Below are 16,155 nucleotides of genomic sequence, written 5' to 3'. Positions count from 1 at the left end.
CCGCTCTGTCTACTGTAGGCCACGTGCTGTCAGGAGCAGGGCCAGGGTGGGGACCTGGGGGTTTGGAACTGGGCTTCTCCTTGCCCAAATCTAGGTGCCTGAGGGCCTTGGCCTTACGCCCTTCACTCTATAGAAGCATCTGGGCTCTACAGAAGTCTTCAGGGCAGTGTCTTGAGACCCAGCACGTGCAGGGGGAGGCAGGAGCTTGCGCAGGCTCTCAGGCTGAGGCCGAGGAGAAGCCTGGGCTCCTGGGCCTCGCTGTGGGTGTCCAAAGAGAGCCATTCCACTGACATGCTTCATAGTAGCAGGGGAGGGGGTGGTGTTCTTCTATGGTCAGGGCCCCTGGAACCAAAGTCTGCAGCCCGAGGGAATACCTTGAGCGTGCTTGGGTGCGTGTGCACCCCAGCGCCGTGGAGGCTGGAGAGCCAGCAAGCCCATCAGATACGGAAAAGTTCCTGGCAGTCATGCTGATGTGGAATTTTCCCCATTCCAGAGTCACCCAGTAATGGCGGGGGCAGTGGGGCTCTGACGTGGCTTATGCCCCACTGGGTGACCGGCTGGTTTTGCACTGCCCACAGCTGGAGCTGAGCATTCCCAGCTCCAGGCAGTCATGAGTCCCCTTCCTTGGGCTTGATCCTCTGGGGCGAAGGAGGAAAGCCTAGGACCGGGAAAAGTCAGATCCTGAATGGGGTGCCCTCATCCCGATGCACTGTGCCCTGCTGGGGACCTTGGGGAAGTGGGGTCAGCCCCTACTCCTCTCATTTCAGATGCGAAAAAAAAAGCTGTGTCCCCAGTTTGCACTGGCTCCGGAGCCAGAGGCCGTACCTTCCATTGAAGATAAGTTAAGCAACTGGAGTAGCCGCCTCCTCCCCAGAGCTGGGCTGCCATCACCATCACCACGCCACCCCGTTCCCCAGGCACCCTCGAATCCCCTCCGTGGCCGGGAGATCGGCCGAGCCTCGGGGTCCGGCGGCGGGACAATGGCCCCGTTGGCGCATCTGAGACAAACGCGCCTTGTTGGGCCCGCGGCGGGGGCGCGACGCTGCGCCCCGGCGGGCTGAATGCGGCTTCTGTGCGCCCGGGGCGGGCGCGGAGGGCCGGGGAGGGGGCTGAGGCCCGGGGCACCCATTGGCCGCGGCGCCGGGGTGGGGGGGCGCGGGGGCAGGGCCAGGCTGGCGGCCGCACCTGGCCGGAGCGGGCGCGGCGGCGGCGGCGGGGGCGGGAGCATGGTCCAGGCCCGGCCGAGCGGGGGGACCCGGCGGGTACGCCCCGCCGCCTTAGTAAGCGCCCGGGCGGCGCGGCCCGTGGCCGAAGCTGCACGCCAAGCCCGAGAAGGACCGGGACAAGGTATGTCCTGGGGGCCCGGCACCCACCACCAGCTTGTGCCCTGCCTCACTCTACCCCCTGGGGTCCCGGCCGCGCTGCTCCACGCCCCGGAACTGGGGCTGCGTGCGCCAGACTCTGGACCCGAGAGGTACTCTACCGCTCCAGGGTCCGTGCGCCCATCCCGGCTGACAGAGGGTGGGAAGACTGGAGCCTGATGGGGAGCAGGTTGGTGTTCACCCGGCCCTCCTTGTTTCTTCCCCCGGCTCCTGTTTCCAGGGTTTACCCAGTTCCTGACTTGGGGTGGGTGGGGCGGGAGCTGGGCCGGAGCTGGGTGTTCATTAATCATTTATCTTGGACAGGGTGCCAGAGGGAGGAGAGGCGGGGATGTTCCCTCTTCCCACCAGCCCTCCCCAGAAGAGGGGCGGTCAGAGCAGGGGCTGGGCGTCAGGATAAAGGCTGGATCCCCCCTGCCTGTGGAAGGCTTTGTCCTCTGCCACTTGGCGGGCAAGGCCACCCAGGAAAGACTTGAGGGAGCAGGGCAATCTCTGGGGTCCGAGAAGGGTCCCCTAGCTAAGCCAGCAACTCCCGTGTTTCCTGGACCAGTGCTCAGAAAGGGGTCCAGCTTGGTCTGCCCACCTTGGTACCAAGCCAGTGCTTTGGCAGCAGCACAGAGAAAGGCTGTGGTCCCTTCCCAGCGGGGACCCCCCTCCCACCTGCACAGAGCAGGAGAGGTGATGGGCACACAGCTGGCTGCAGTAACCCGGAGCAGCGGGAGGGAAGGCGAGAGGGCGGCAGGCCCGACACCTGATCACCTGGGTTGCCCAGGTGACAGGCACCATGGAAATCCCCAGGAGGACGGTCCAGATGGGCGGATCCAACCTCTCCCTTCACGAAGAGGGTGACTGACCTAAGGCCCAGAGAGGGCAAGGCCGTGGGCAGGCCTGCGCCGAAGCAGTCGCTGTGCGGCTGCACCGTACCTTACCCCTCGGAGGAGCCATAATTACTAACTCTGTGATCCCAGCGGGGACACTGAACTTCAGAGAGATTTGGGGACTTTCCCAGGGTCACACAGTTCAGATGTGGCTAAACGGACTCCAAATTCAGAGACGTGCCCGAGCCCCCGTTTCAGGACCCCAGACTTGCTCAAGATCTCTCTCTTCTCTGCTCCTTTTGTGGGGTCCTAGCCTCTTCGAGTTGCCTTGGCTGCCCCCAGCCCCCAGCTCAGGACCCTGCCCCGCGTGTCCCCCTAGCTCCCAGCTCTGCCTGACACTCGGGGGGTGGGCAGGCTGCTGCCCTGGGAGCAGAAACAACAGAGCCCTGTTCCCAGCTGCCCCCTCGGGCCGCTTCCTCCCTGCTTCTCACTCAGGCAGAGCCCTGCCTGAAGGAAGCGCCCTGCGGACAAAGAAGCCTGCCGGCCTCTGGTGCATCGCTGGTCTGATGGGCGGGGGTCCAATCCAGCAAAGGGAGGAGTGTGTCCCTCCCTCTGGGCTCTAAGGGACTTGATCGTGTCACCCTGGTGAAAGTGGCAGTGATTAACCTGGGAGAAGGATACACAGATGTTGGGATTCCAGGCACGGCAGCAGGCTTGTGAAGAGTTTTTTGCGCCCCTCAGACTGAGCAAGGAATATGGACCATCCCCATTTAGAAGCCATACCCCACTCCAGACAGGGAGCAGAGTGCCCACAGGGGTCAGCGGGCTGGGGTCGGGGAATCGCCTGGTGAGGAGTGATGGTTCAGAGGAAATGGGGGTCCAGAAGAAACCTCTCTCCTGCCCGCTAGCCCCAGGGCAGCGATGAGGTGTGGCTTGGGCACCCCCAGTAATATTGATCCCAGTAATACCCAGACTTGCCATGGGACTCCAGGCAAGTCATTCCCTCCCTGTGCCTTGGTTTTCTCAGATGTGAAATCTGGGACATGGGGACCTTGGCTCTGGAGCATGGGAGGTATGTGGGTGCTGGAGTGGGGAGGTGGTCTCAGGAGACTGCACTGGCGGGTGCTGCCTCTCCTGCCTGGTGGGTCTAGAAGGGTCAGGATAATCATCCGAGGTGTGTGCAAAGGGCTCCACATGCCCCATCCCGTTTGATCCTCACGGAAGTTCGTGGTATCCCCATTTGGTAGAAAACCTAGGTTCAGAGAGGGGAGGTCACCTGCCCCAGGTGGCCCAGCCTGGGAGTGCTGGAGCCAGATTTCTAGCCAAACCTCTCCAGGATTAGCAAGGCGGGCGGGCAGATCCAGGGCATTGTACCTAGCAACTGCTCAGCTCCTTTGGAAAAACCTTTATATTTTACATATTATTATGCAAATAAGTGCATGACATACCTTTTTAAAGAAACATTTCAGTCATGCTAGAAGGTACAGAGGATGGTAGTGCCAATGCCCACACACTCACCTCCGGGGTTCTCAGGAGTTCTGAAGCTGATACAGAAGCAACTGACCGCTGGGTTAATCCATATTGTTAACCTAACTCTTCAGTTAGGGCTGTTTTGGGGTGACTCAAATCTTTCATCAGGAGGGCTGGTGATCTTGTCTGTCAACGTAAGAAGACCTGTGGGCGGAGCCCACCATTGCAAAGCTAGCAGGTGACACCAAAGGTTATCTGTTGTGGTTGCAGGTGTGTTTGCCATTAGGCGTCATGGAAACAGGTGACTGACTGCAAGATCAGAAAATCTTCTGAGTCATCAAAGTACACTGACCTCTTCTTAGTCAGCTGCCAGACCCCCGACCTAGCTGCAGCCATCCCCCCAGCCAGGTGGGGGCGGTAGGAGCAAGCCGTCAGGGCTCCTTGACACTTTCGGAGGTGGTCCTGCAAGCTGAAATGTCTCTGCGATCCTCCCCTTCTCTACTCCAGCACCCCACTGCAGAGGGTCTCAGAGAGGAAGCTTCTAGATTCTCGCAAGTTAGTCCCCCAGCGCTCCTGGATGGAGAGCCAACCTTTCCATCTGCCCTTTCAACTGTGTGGCTCACACTTTTCAGCTTCTTCTCTGTCCCAGACCCTTGCTGCTTCTCCCCTGCTTTTGGACACTGAGGTTCAGAGAGGGTGGCTTGCCTACACAGGTCACACAGCGAGGTGGGGCATGGTTCAGACTAGCCACGGTTCCCTCCTCCTCCAGCCAGATGGTAGTTTTTCAAAATGGAAATATCGTTATTTTTCATGTTTTTCCAGAGTAATACAGACTCTTTGTAAAAAACAAAATTATCTGTGTGTGAATATTATGTGTGTGTGAAAGTGAAGTGAAGTCGCTCAGTCATGTCCGACTCTTTGCGACCCCATGGACCAGGCTCCTCCCTCCATGGGATTCTTCAGGCAAGATTACTGGAGTGGGTTACCATTTCCTTCTCCAGGGGATCTTCCCGACCCAGGGATCAAACCCGGGTCTCCCACATTCCAGGCAGATGCTTTAACCTCTGAGCCACCAGGGAAGCTTATACGTGTGTAGATATGTATTTTTTTTTTCCACTTCATTATATGTTGCTGCTGCTGCTGCTAAGTCGCTTCAGTCGTGTCCGACTCTGTGCAGCCCCGTAGATGGCAGCCCATGAGGCTCCCCCGTCCCTGGGATTCTCCAGGCAAGAACACTGGAGTGGGTTGCCATTTCCTTCTCCAATGCATGAAAGTGAAAAGTGGAAGTGAAGTCGCTCAGTCGTGTCCGACTCTTTGCGACCCCATGGACTGCAGCCCACCAGGCTCCTCTGTCCATGGGATTCTCCAGGCAAGAGCACTGGAGTGGGATGCCATCGCCATATGTTACAGACGTCATTTTCATGAATACATATGGGATCACTGGATGCATGCCACATAGTATATTCTGTAAAACAGTCCTTCACTTAGGTGGTGGCGAGCCTTAGCTGTGGCCACAGTGCGTGGGCTCCTCTCGACTCGTGGCACACAGGGTGTAGAGCACGGGGGCTCAGAGCCTGTGCACTCAGTTTCCCTGCTCCTGGGCTTCGTTCCCCAGCCAGGGATCAAACCTGCATCCCCTGTATTGTAAGGCAGATTCTCAACCGCTGGAAGTCCCCATCACACGGTATTTCCAACCATCCCCTCCTGTTGGACACTGAGGTTGTCTCTGTTTCGCTCCTTCGCTAAACACCACTGCAGTGGCCGTCTTTGTGCTCCATCTCAGATCTTGTTTGTCCTCTTTGAACAAATTCCCATAGGTAGAAGTGCGGGGTCGGAGGCTGGGCACTTTTAGAACTATGGTATTTGCTGCCAAACACACACCCTGAGTGGGGCTTCCCTGGTGGCGCTACTGGTAAAGAATCCGCCTGCCTGTGCAGGAGACGTAAGAGACCGGGGTTCGATCCCTGGGTCGGGAAGATCCCCTGGAGGAGGACATGGCAACCCATGCCAGTGTCCTTGCCTGGAGAATCCCATGGACAGAGCCGCCTGACGGGCTACAGTCCATGGGGTCACAGCGTTGGACATGACTGGAGGGACTTGGCACACATACACTGTATGTACGAGCACTGTAGGGAGAGTCTTTCTGCTCTCCTCTTAAAATCTCCCGTGTCCCTGTGAGAGTCCCTTCCGACCACAGGAAACAGCTAGCTCTAGGACACCTTCCCTCTGCCAGATCCCTGTTCCTATGTGTACCCGCTGAACAAACGGTGATGCCCATCGGTAAAGGAATGGGTTCAGAGATCAGTGGTTCTACAAAATGTTCTGTAGACAATGGCTTTGGAGGCCCTTTATCTCCTTGGGGACAGGGGGCTCTTCCCCTCCCTGTTCCCATCAGTGCAGAGGTCCTGTCCTTCCTCACGTTTTCCCTGGTGACCCCATCTCCTCTTCTGGCCTCAGTTCCCACCTCTGTGCCCATAGCCCCCATACTCTCTCGCCCGAGATCTCTCTCTTGCACTGGAAGCAGAGGTTCCTCCTGCTCTTTGCACATTCTACAGGCACCCTATACATCCCCCAGACTCAATGTATCCTAAACTGAAACTGACCTTGTCCCCCTAACCCCAGTACCAAACCTGCCCCTCTCTTAGCCTCCCCTCCTCAGGGACTAGCTCTGCCCCCAGCCAGCCAGTCACCCCCAGCAGGAATTCTTCCCCCCACCTCCTCCACACCCCATCACCCACCAAATGCTGTCCATGCCATGATCTACGGGGGGTGTCCAGTCCGTCCCGACTTCTTCCTGGTCCAGGTCCCTTCACACCTGCACAGCCCTGACCACCACCATCTAGGTGTGCCTGCTTCTCCCACTCCTTCCCACCCCTACAGCTCATTCTTCATCCGGCAGCCTGACGGGAGCCCCGTCTCCTCGCTCCTCTGCTGAAGACCCTCCCAGGGCTCCTCTTGCCCACAGGACCCCAGCCAAACCCCTTAGCGTGCTTCCCGAGGCCCCGCGTGTCCTGCCTGCCCCCGTTCTGGCTGTGCGGCTAGTCTTCCTGCTCACGCACCCAGCCTCTGACAGGCACATGTGCTGGACTCTCCCAGCCAGGCTGGCCGCCTGCTAGCTTCTCAACTGCCCTGGGCCCTTGCACAGGCCTCTCTCTCTGCCCGGCTTATTCTGCATTAGTTAATGCTAGCCGCTGAAACAGATAAGCCTCAAGTTGGTTTTCTTTGTGTTTCGGCTGCACCGACTGCTTGCAGGATTTCTGATCTTCTTGTGGCATGCGGGGGTTTTTGGTTGCTGCGTGTGAAGTCTTAGTTGCAGCCTGTGGGATCTAGTTCCCTGACCAGGAATCAAACCTGGGTCCCCAGTGTTGGGAGCGCAGAGTCTTAACCACTGGCCTGCCACGGGAGTCCCAAGTCCCAAGTTTTAAAAGGCTTATTAACACAATGGCAGTTTTGTTGTCATTTTCCTGAGTTTAATCAGATGTTTGATGATCAGAAACACAGAGATCCAGGTTCCTCCCACCTCCTGGCCTTGCCCATCTCCAGACCCACTCACCTAGCAGGTGGGAAAGGAGATCAGAGAGACTGGGCCACTTAACCTCACCAGCTGTCACTTTGCTCCTATTCCATTGGCCAGAATTTAGTCACATGAGAACACTGAGCTAAGGCAGTTTAGTCGCGTACCCAATGAGAAGGGGAATTAACTGCCTTTGGAAATAGTAAAGCGCGCCGCAGCTCCTGCCAACAGAGTCCCCTACGCCAGTTCTCCCTGGCCACCCCCGCTCCCGCCCCTCCAGGCTGGATCCGGTGTGTTCTCTGCACCAGGAAGCTCTGCCTGTGTGTCTCCATCAGGGCACCCGCAGCTGTCTGCCTGCTCCTCTCTCACCCCCAGCCCTGAAAGCCTGGGCTCCGTGCACTGGGCGGCCTGCACCCCAGTGCCGGGCGTTGTACAGGTGCGCAGTCAGTACCTGCAGAACACCTGTACTGCTGGCCCAGTGGCAGAGAATCCACCTGCCAATGCAGGAGACATGGGTTCGATCCCTGGCCCGGAAGGATCCCACATACCACGCAGCAGCTAAGCTCGTGGGCCACAGCTGTTGAGCTTGTGCTCTAGAGTCTGGGAACTGCAGCTACTGAGCCCACGTGCTGCAACTGCTGAAGCCCGCATGCCCTGGAGCCTGTGCTCCACCTCAAAGAGAAGCCTGTGGACCACAGCTAGAGAGCAGCCCTGGCTCGCTGCAGCTAGAGAAAGGCCCATGCAGCCACAAAGACCCAGCACGGCCGAAAGGAAACAAACAAAACCATACAAAAAAGAAAACTTTCCCATGGGGGCGGAACCAACGAGAGGCGGTGTCACTGACACTTGGGGAAGAGACCCCTCTGGCAAGGCTGCAGGCACAGCTCCTGAGATCAACACTGCACTCTGGAAGGCTTGGCTCCATGCAGCTCTTCTTTTTTAAATTTATTTTATTGAAGTATAGTTGATTTACAATGTTGTGTTAGTTCCTGGTGTACAGTAAGGTGATTCAGTTATACACACACACATATATATATTCTTTTTCCATTATATATATATATTTTTCCATTATGGTTTATAGCAGGACCTTGATATTCATCCATTGTATATATAATAGCTCACATCTTCTAATCCCAAACATCTCACTTTAGAAAATGCTTTTATTCATGTCTTTTCTTCATACTTCCCCAAACTGCTTACCAATTCAGTTAAGTCGCTCAGTCATGTCTGACTCTTTGTGACCCCATGAACGGCAGCACGCCAGGCCTCCCTGTCCATCACCAACTCCCGGAGTTCACCCAAACTCATATCCATCGAGTCAGTGAGGCCATCCAGCCATCTCATCCTCTGTCATCCCCTTCTCCTCCTGCCCCCAATCCCTCCCAGCATCAGGGTCTTTTCCAATGAGTCAACCCTTTGCATGAGGTGGCCAAAATTTCGGAGTTTCAGCTTCAGCATCGGTCCTTCCAATGAACACCCAGGACTGATCTCCTTTAGGATGGACTGGTTGGATCTCCTTGCAGTCCAAGGGACTCAAAAGTCTTCTCCAACACCACAGTTCAAAGCATCAATTCTTTGGTCCTCAGCTTTCTTCACAGTCCAACTCTCACGTCCATACATGACCAATGGAAAAACCATAGCCTTGACTAGAGGGACCTTTGTTGGCAAAGTAATGTCTCTGCTTTTTAATATGCCGTCTAGCATATCTGCTTATTTAGCGTATCTAGTATATCTGCTTTTTAATATGCTAGCTGCTTATCAAATATACCACCACTCAGAGTAGTGTTCTGTATTGTAGATTTTGATAAAAGCAATAAAAAGATCCAAAGTGCTTGAGATATCCATGAAGCCATGGAGTCGTATTTCTTAGTTACTACATCAAGATGCTATTGTTTTATTGACTTCCCCTTGTCTCAGATGTTAAACTCTCTTGACCTGTCATCGTGTTGTAATTAAAAGAGGAATCTGCTTTGAATCGGCGCTCATTGGTTTTTCGATATCCTATACCATGGCTCAGTGGGTGAAGAATCCGCCTGCAATGCAGCAGAAACAGAAGATGTGGGTTTGATCGTTGGGTCGGGAAGATCCGCTGGAGAAGGAAATGGCAACCTACTCCAGTATTCTTGCCTGAAAAGTCCCATGGACAGAAGAGCCTGGAAGGCTACAGTCTGAAGGGTCGCAGAGTCGGACACGACTGCGTGACTAAACACGTGCACGCATACCATTCACATTTTCAGTTCAGTTAAATTCAGTTCGGTTGCTCAGTCATGTCCGACTCTTTGCGACCCCATGAACGGCAGCACGCCAGGCCTCCCTGTCCATCACCATCTCCCGGAGTTCACCCATACTCATGTCCATCAAGTCAGTGATGCCATCCAGTCATCTCATCCTCTGTCATCCCCTTCTCCTCCTGCCCCCAATCCCTCCCAGCATCAGGGTCTTTTCCAATGAGTCAACCCTTTGAATGAGGTGGCCAAAATATTGGAGTTTCAGCTTCAGCATCAGTCCTTCCAATGAACACCCAGGACTGATCTCCTTTAGGATGGACTGGTTGGATCTCCTTGCAGTCCAAGGGACTCAAAAGTCTTCTCCAACACCACAGTTCAAAGCATCAATTCTTTGGTCCTCAGCTTTCTTCACAGTCCAACTCTCACGTCCATACATGACCAATGGAAAAACCATAGCCTTGACTAGAGGGACCTTTGTTGGCAAAGTAATGTCTCTGCTTTTTAATATGCCGTCTAGCATATCTGCTTATCTAGCATATCTAGTATATCTGCTTTTTAATATGCTAGCTGCTTATCAAATATACCACCACTCAGAGTAGTGTTCTGTATTGTAGATTTTGATAAAAGCAATAAAAAGATCCAAAGTGCTTGAGATATCCATGAAGCCATGGAGTCGTATTTCTTAGTTACTACATCAAGATGCTATTGTTTTATTGACTTCCCCTTGTCTCAGATGTTAAACTCTCTTGACCTGTCATCGTGTTGTAATTAAAAGAGGAATCTGCTTTGAATCGGCGCTCATTGGTTTTTCGATATCCTATACCATGGCTCAGTGGGTGAAGAATCCGCCTGCAATGCAGCAGAAACAGAAGATGTGGGTTTGATCGTTGGGTCGGGAAGATCCGCTGGAGAAGGAAATGGCAACCTACTCCAGTATTCTTGCCTGAAAAGTCCCATGGACAGAAGAGCCTGGAAGGCTACAGTCTGAAGGGTCGCAGAGTCGGACACAACTGCGTGACTAAACACGTGCACACGTACCATTCACATTTGACGAAGCCTTAACAAAACTGCTAGCATACGGGAAGCTGCTATGTCTCTACTGTGGTGAGTTTTAAGTTATGGGTCACTTATCATAACTGAAAAACTGGCTACTAGTAACTTGTTTTCATGTCCAGCCTCCAGACTAATTTTATGGGAGAGGAAAATGTACATTTCTGGAACCAAAATTGCATGCAAAATGAACTGGTGTTGACAAGAGGGTTAGAGTATTAGCATGCATTTGCATCTTTAGAATTTTGTCTTTGTTTTTCTGGATATAAATGAATATATAATAAAAAAGTGGAAGTCTAGGTTATACTACACTGAAATTTCCCTCTGTCTTTCCCAATTTATTTTATAGTCCGTTCCTTTGAGCGTCACTGGATCAGAAGGTTCCTTAGGCATCTTCTATCATTCTTCAAATAATTTTCCTAACAAAACTCTTATTGGGTGATCATTCGCCATTCTAAAATGAAGTTTTTGTATGGTAAGTGCTTGTGGCCCTCGAACGCCAGCTAAAGGCCGGCCAATAAAGAACAGTATGAAAATTAGTTGAATCAAATTATACAACGCACTGTATACATTGGCTACTAGAGCAGTGTTGTTGTCAAAGAGAAAATGAAGTGATCAAATTCCAAGTAGAAATATTAAGAGCAGAAGCAAAGATTTTCCCTTATGCTTGGCCTCAATCCACTATGACAAGAACAATATTTAGAAATATGAAAATTTCAGGTTAAAAAACAAGTTTACTTGGCTGCATCAGGTCTTAACTGTGGCATGTGGGGTCTTCGGTGACACCATGAGGGATCTAGTTCCCTGACCAGGGGCTGAACTGGGACCTCTGCACCGGGAGTGTAACCTCTTTGCCGCTGGACCACCAGGGAAGTTCCCAGACTTGCAGTGCTTTAATTTCTCCGAAACTCTGTTACTGGTACATATGTGTGTAAATAAAATATTTACATATCTCTTCTTACTAGATTCCCACTCCTCTCACACTTTCACTTCTTGCTCTAAAGCTTGCGCTCCACCCCCACCGGGACCAGGATCTTACCTCCCCCCGCTACCTCCCGGCTCTGGGCTTGTCACTTCCTCTCCTTGCGCCTCAGCTTTCTCGTCTACCGTACAGTGGGGGATAAAGAGGGCTCCCTGCAAGGGTTACGAGGGTGCATGATGCATGGCGAGTCCCGAGCACAGGATGAGACTCTGGTCCAGAGTCCACGCTCATAAACCTCCGTGTCTGCTGTTTGATGCCAGCCCTGGACTGGGCTCAGCCCCCAGGGAGAGGAGGACTCTGGGCTTCCCCTGTGTTCCGTGGATGCTGGGCGGGGCTCTGGGGGAAAGAACGCTGAGCACACAGGGTCAGACGCCTGCTGCTCCTTCGGAGGCACTGGCAGCTGCTCGGTTTATGAAAGTGCTCGCTGTGGCATCACTGACTGTCACAGTAGTGATTATTATCAATTGATGGCAATACTTGGGTCCCTAGAGCCCCATGCATGGGCCATGGTGGGGACTCTGGGCATCAGTGTTGAAGGAAGGATTTGGTGGGATATGGGGGGAGGCTTTTCTGGGCACCCTCTGTCCATGAGCAACGCTGAGCAAGGATGAGAGATTCCAGTGCCTGGGCTGAGCCTGAGGGCTCCTAGACCCACCTATTCCTACAGAGACTTTGGGAAGGATCCGCATCTCTGATCAGCCCAGATCCCTGGAGGCTGATCCAGGGGTGTCCTGTGGCACCACCTCACCCAGGGTGGAGGCAGGAGAGGCAGCATTTCTGTACCTTTTTGATGAAGAACCTGGAGCTCAGAGAGGTGAAGTCTCATCAGACTCGTCCTCCTAGTCCTGCTCAGGTACTTTGCCTCCAGGGGACCGTCCAGGTTGAGGTCCTGGCACTCTGGGCTCTCCCAGCTTTTAGGCCAACCTTGGTCTCAGGTCGTGCCTTGGGCATCTTTAAGCCCTAGAGTTTGGAAAGTCCGTGTTTTGACTCTGGTTCTGTCTGCTCATGGCTAATTGTGTGACCTTGGACAGGTGAATTCACCTCTCCGAGCCTGGGTATCTTGACCTGGGGAGTGGCTAACGGTTGTACCTGACTCAGAGGGCAGCTTTGAGACTTAACATGAGATGTGATTGGAGAAGCAATTAGCTTCCCCGCTCACCTGCCCTCGTGTCCCTCCCATGGCCTTTAAGCCAGTCCCAGGCTCTCTGCAGGGCTCTGCGGCTGCCTGTGTCCTTGGGCCAAGGACGCCGGGGACCTTGCTGAGCCCTTGGATGGAGGAGCTGCCCAGCTGCTGAGGTCCAGAGAGGGTAGGGGGGGGACCACCCAGGGGGCAGAGGGCTAGGGCAGCACCCGCAGTGTATAGGACACCACCTGCTCTCCCCAGGGAGGGAACTCATGAATATTCACGGCTGAACAAGAGGGAGCCAGCCAGCACACTCCTGGGTGTCATTGGAGCGTTCCGTTTCCCAGTGACCGCAGAGGCAGCCTGGCTCAGGCTGACGTGGCTCAGGCAGGGAGAGGGAAGGGGCAGCCAGACCTGGCCCCAGGTGAGTGTGTCTTCCTCTGCCCTGCGCACGGCCCCTGGGGGAGCAGATGCCCTGGGACCGAGGCCTGCCTGGTGGTGACGCCCTAGGCTGGAAGGCTCACTATCCTGGGCTTGGGGTCCCTGTGTGGACGCTGCGGAGGATGAGCCCCGTTTCCTCTTCTTTCTCTGGAGTCTGCTGGCCCAGCTGAACAGGAGGACTGCTGGGTCTGGCCGGGAGCCAGCCGTCGGCACACGTGGAGGGCGATCTGGCTGGGGTAACCCAGGAGGACAAGAATAGAGGGGTGGGGTGGGGAGGGGATGGTCCCCCTGAGTGCCTGGGACTGTCCCACCATAGCAGAGAAGGGAGACTCAGGCTCTAGCCCTGTCTTTGCTGCTGCTGTGCTGTGCGACTTGATGGGGGCTCTGCCCTCTCTGAGCCTCAGCCTTCTGGAGGCACCAGTTTCCAAGGTGGAGGCTGGGAGGCTTGGGCTGTGTTGCGATTGTCCTCGGTACCCCAAGGCCTTAGGCTTCCCTGATGGTTCAGCGGTAAAGAATCTGCCTGCCAGGAGACACGGGTTCGATCCCTGGGGGGTGAAATGCCCTGGAGGAGGAAATGGCAACCCACTCCAGTATTCCTGCCTGGAAAGTGCCACGGACAGAGGAGCCTGGCAGGCTACATTCCATGGGGTCGCAAAGAGCTGGACACGACTGAGCGACTAAGCCACCACCACCACCTCATGGCCTCAGACCTGGGACTGTCAGCTGCCTGCAAGCCTCGGCCTTCTGTGAGGTCCCGCTGTACACACCCTTTCCTCTGGGGCTGGGGCTGGGCCTGCGGCACACTGGGCAGCAACAGCCAGGGACATCCGGGAAGACGCACATTGCAAGCCAACAGCTCGAATCCCAGTTCTGCCCCGTGCTTTGCGACCCAGAGCCTCAGTTTCCCAGTATGCAAAATAGGGGTGACAGTGGGGTCTGTTTCTGAGGATAGCTGGGTGGAGTCAGTAAGATGCTCTGGAGAAGCCCCCGTCCCAGGGTCTGGCTCCTAGAGGGGCTCAGAAGTGACACCAGAGCGTGGCAAGGGCCCAGGGCCCAGCCCCTGGCAGGGCAGGGCCGGCTGGTTTTGAGGAAGCCGGAGTGGGAAATGAAGGACTGAATGAGGGACAGCCCTGACGGGGGTCAGGGGGCGGGCCTGGGCGGGGCCAGGCAGAGCCTGATTGGTGGTCCTGGGAGGCTGGTCTGCCCCCTGCTGCCTGACCTCGCCCAGAGCCTCAGCCGCAGCCTCCCTGAGTTCTGGAAGCTGCCCTGGTGAGTGGGCTCCTGAGACAGGGGTGGGCCCTGGGGGGAGTAAGTTAGAGGGCAGCAATCCGAACCCCTCTACATTTTAAAGTCAGAAACCGAGGCCCAGGGCCCCACTCAGGGCTTGGGCTCGAGTCTGAGGTTCTGGCCCAGCCCAGGACTGCCCTGTGGGACCCCAAGGAACAGGAGGCCGGTGGGGGCGCTTGAGGTGGGGGGCAGATTTGCGCTTGGTTGGCAAGGGGGACCCATCCCGAGGATGACAAGAAGAGGACTTTGAGCAGGTTCCCACTCTCTTTGAGCCGTAAATGTGCCAGTCACTTTGCCTGCTTCATCTTTGTGGGGTAGGGCAGGGACAGAGCTAGCGCTACCAGCCTCCCCATTTTACAGATGAGAAACTGAGGCTCCAAAGGGTTCCTGTGACTGAAACCTGGGCCTGGGGCTTCCGGGTCAGCACCTCCCTCTCCTGAGGCCTCTCTGTGACCAGACCATTGCAAGCTGACTTTCCCCACCTTGCAAGCTTTATCTATCCTTTAAATATAGTAAATACATGTTATTGCCTTTTTCTGATTAAGAAGTAATATATTCTCTTTAATAAAGAAATCCAACCCTAACAGAAATGCAAAATATAGAAGAGTATTTGCTCATATACCCCTTCCCTAGCTATGCAGATACCACTATTACAACCTAGAACACGCCCCTCCAGGGGTTTCTTTCTGGGTCTGCGTGTATTTACCATCACCTATATGGATTTGGTGGCATGCTGTCCCAGAACTTTCCTTTTTCATGTTAGTAGGTCACGGCGTGTTTTTGAGCCAGTCCATTCAGCTCTACCTTTTCTTTTTTTTTTCTGTTAAAGCGGGTGCAGATGCCTCCGTCTGGGAATGGGCCTTGGTCTGGGCAGTGAATTCCCTGCTGATGGACACTGACGTGGTTTCTTTTTTTTCTGACCAAACTGCTGTGAACGCCCTTACTTGGGTGACTTTCCCCAAGTCTTTCTGAAGAAGAGTTAGAACTGGGAGGGTTTCTACAGTCTTCCTTCAAAAGGAAAACCTTCTGGAAACACTTTCCTTCCCTCCCGACCCTGTCCACCTTGCCCGCCTAAGAGTGGACAGAGATATGTCCTGTCACCAGGGAAGCCAGGCTCCCTCCGGTGAGTTTTTTCCTCTGCAAATTGCTTCTTCGTGTCCTTTCTTGTGAGAGCACTTTCTAGATGATCAGCGGGGGACTCAGGGACTGGTCAGGTAGGCCTGGAATGCCCCTTCTCTGGGAAAGGTTTGTGGGTGCCTCCGGTCACTGTCCCAGGGGTTCTCCTCCAGGCTGGCTGGCCGGTCTCTGGCCCCAGGGTCAGTGGTGACGTGCCGTGTGTGTGATTGCGGGCGGCATGGATGACCTCTCACGGCCTCCAGCGCCCGGGGCCCAGCGCAGCACGGAATGGAAAGTTTGAGACCTTGGCTTTGCAGCTAAGGGGCCATGCAAAGATCCCCTGAGTCCCAGCTCTGTCCTGGACCCCCACAGCTCGGCCTGAACAGCCCCCATTTCAGCTCAGGCCTCAGCCCCCTGCTGACGGGGTCGCCACGGTCAGACCTAAAACCTAGCCCCCAAACGAAAAACCAGGAAAGTGAAAAGTGAAGTGAAGTCGCTCAGTCGTGTCCGACTCTTTGCGACCCCGTGGACTGTAGCCTACCAGGCTCCTTCGTCCATGGGATTTTCCAGGCAAGGGTACTGGAGTGGGTTGCCGTTTCCTTCTCCAGGAGATCTTTCCAACCAGGGATGGAACCCGGGTCTCCTGCATTTCAGGCAGACGCTTTACTGTCTTGAGCCACCAGGGACTGAAAAGTAAGACCAGGCTGCTGCTGGAAAGGCTGTGACCGAGGGAGAATTTCAGGGTGA

This window comes from Budorcas taxicolor, chromosome 17 (genome assembly GCF_023091745.1).
Source record: "Budorcas taxicolor isolate Tak-1 chromosome 17, Takin1.1, whole genome shotgun sequence".
Lineage (NCBI taxonomy): Eukaryota > Metazoa > Chordata > Mammalia > Artiodactyla > Bovidae > Budorcas > Budorcas taxicolor.
This window is presented reverse-complemented; position numbering follows the sequence as displayed.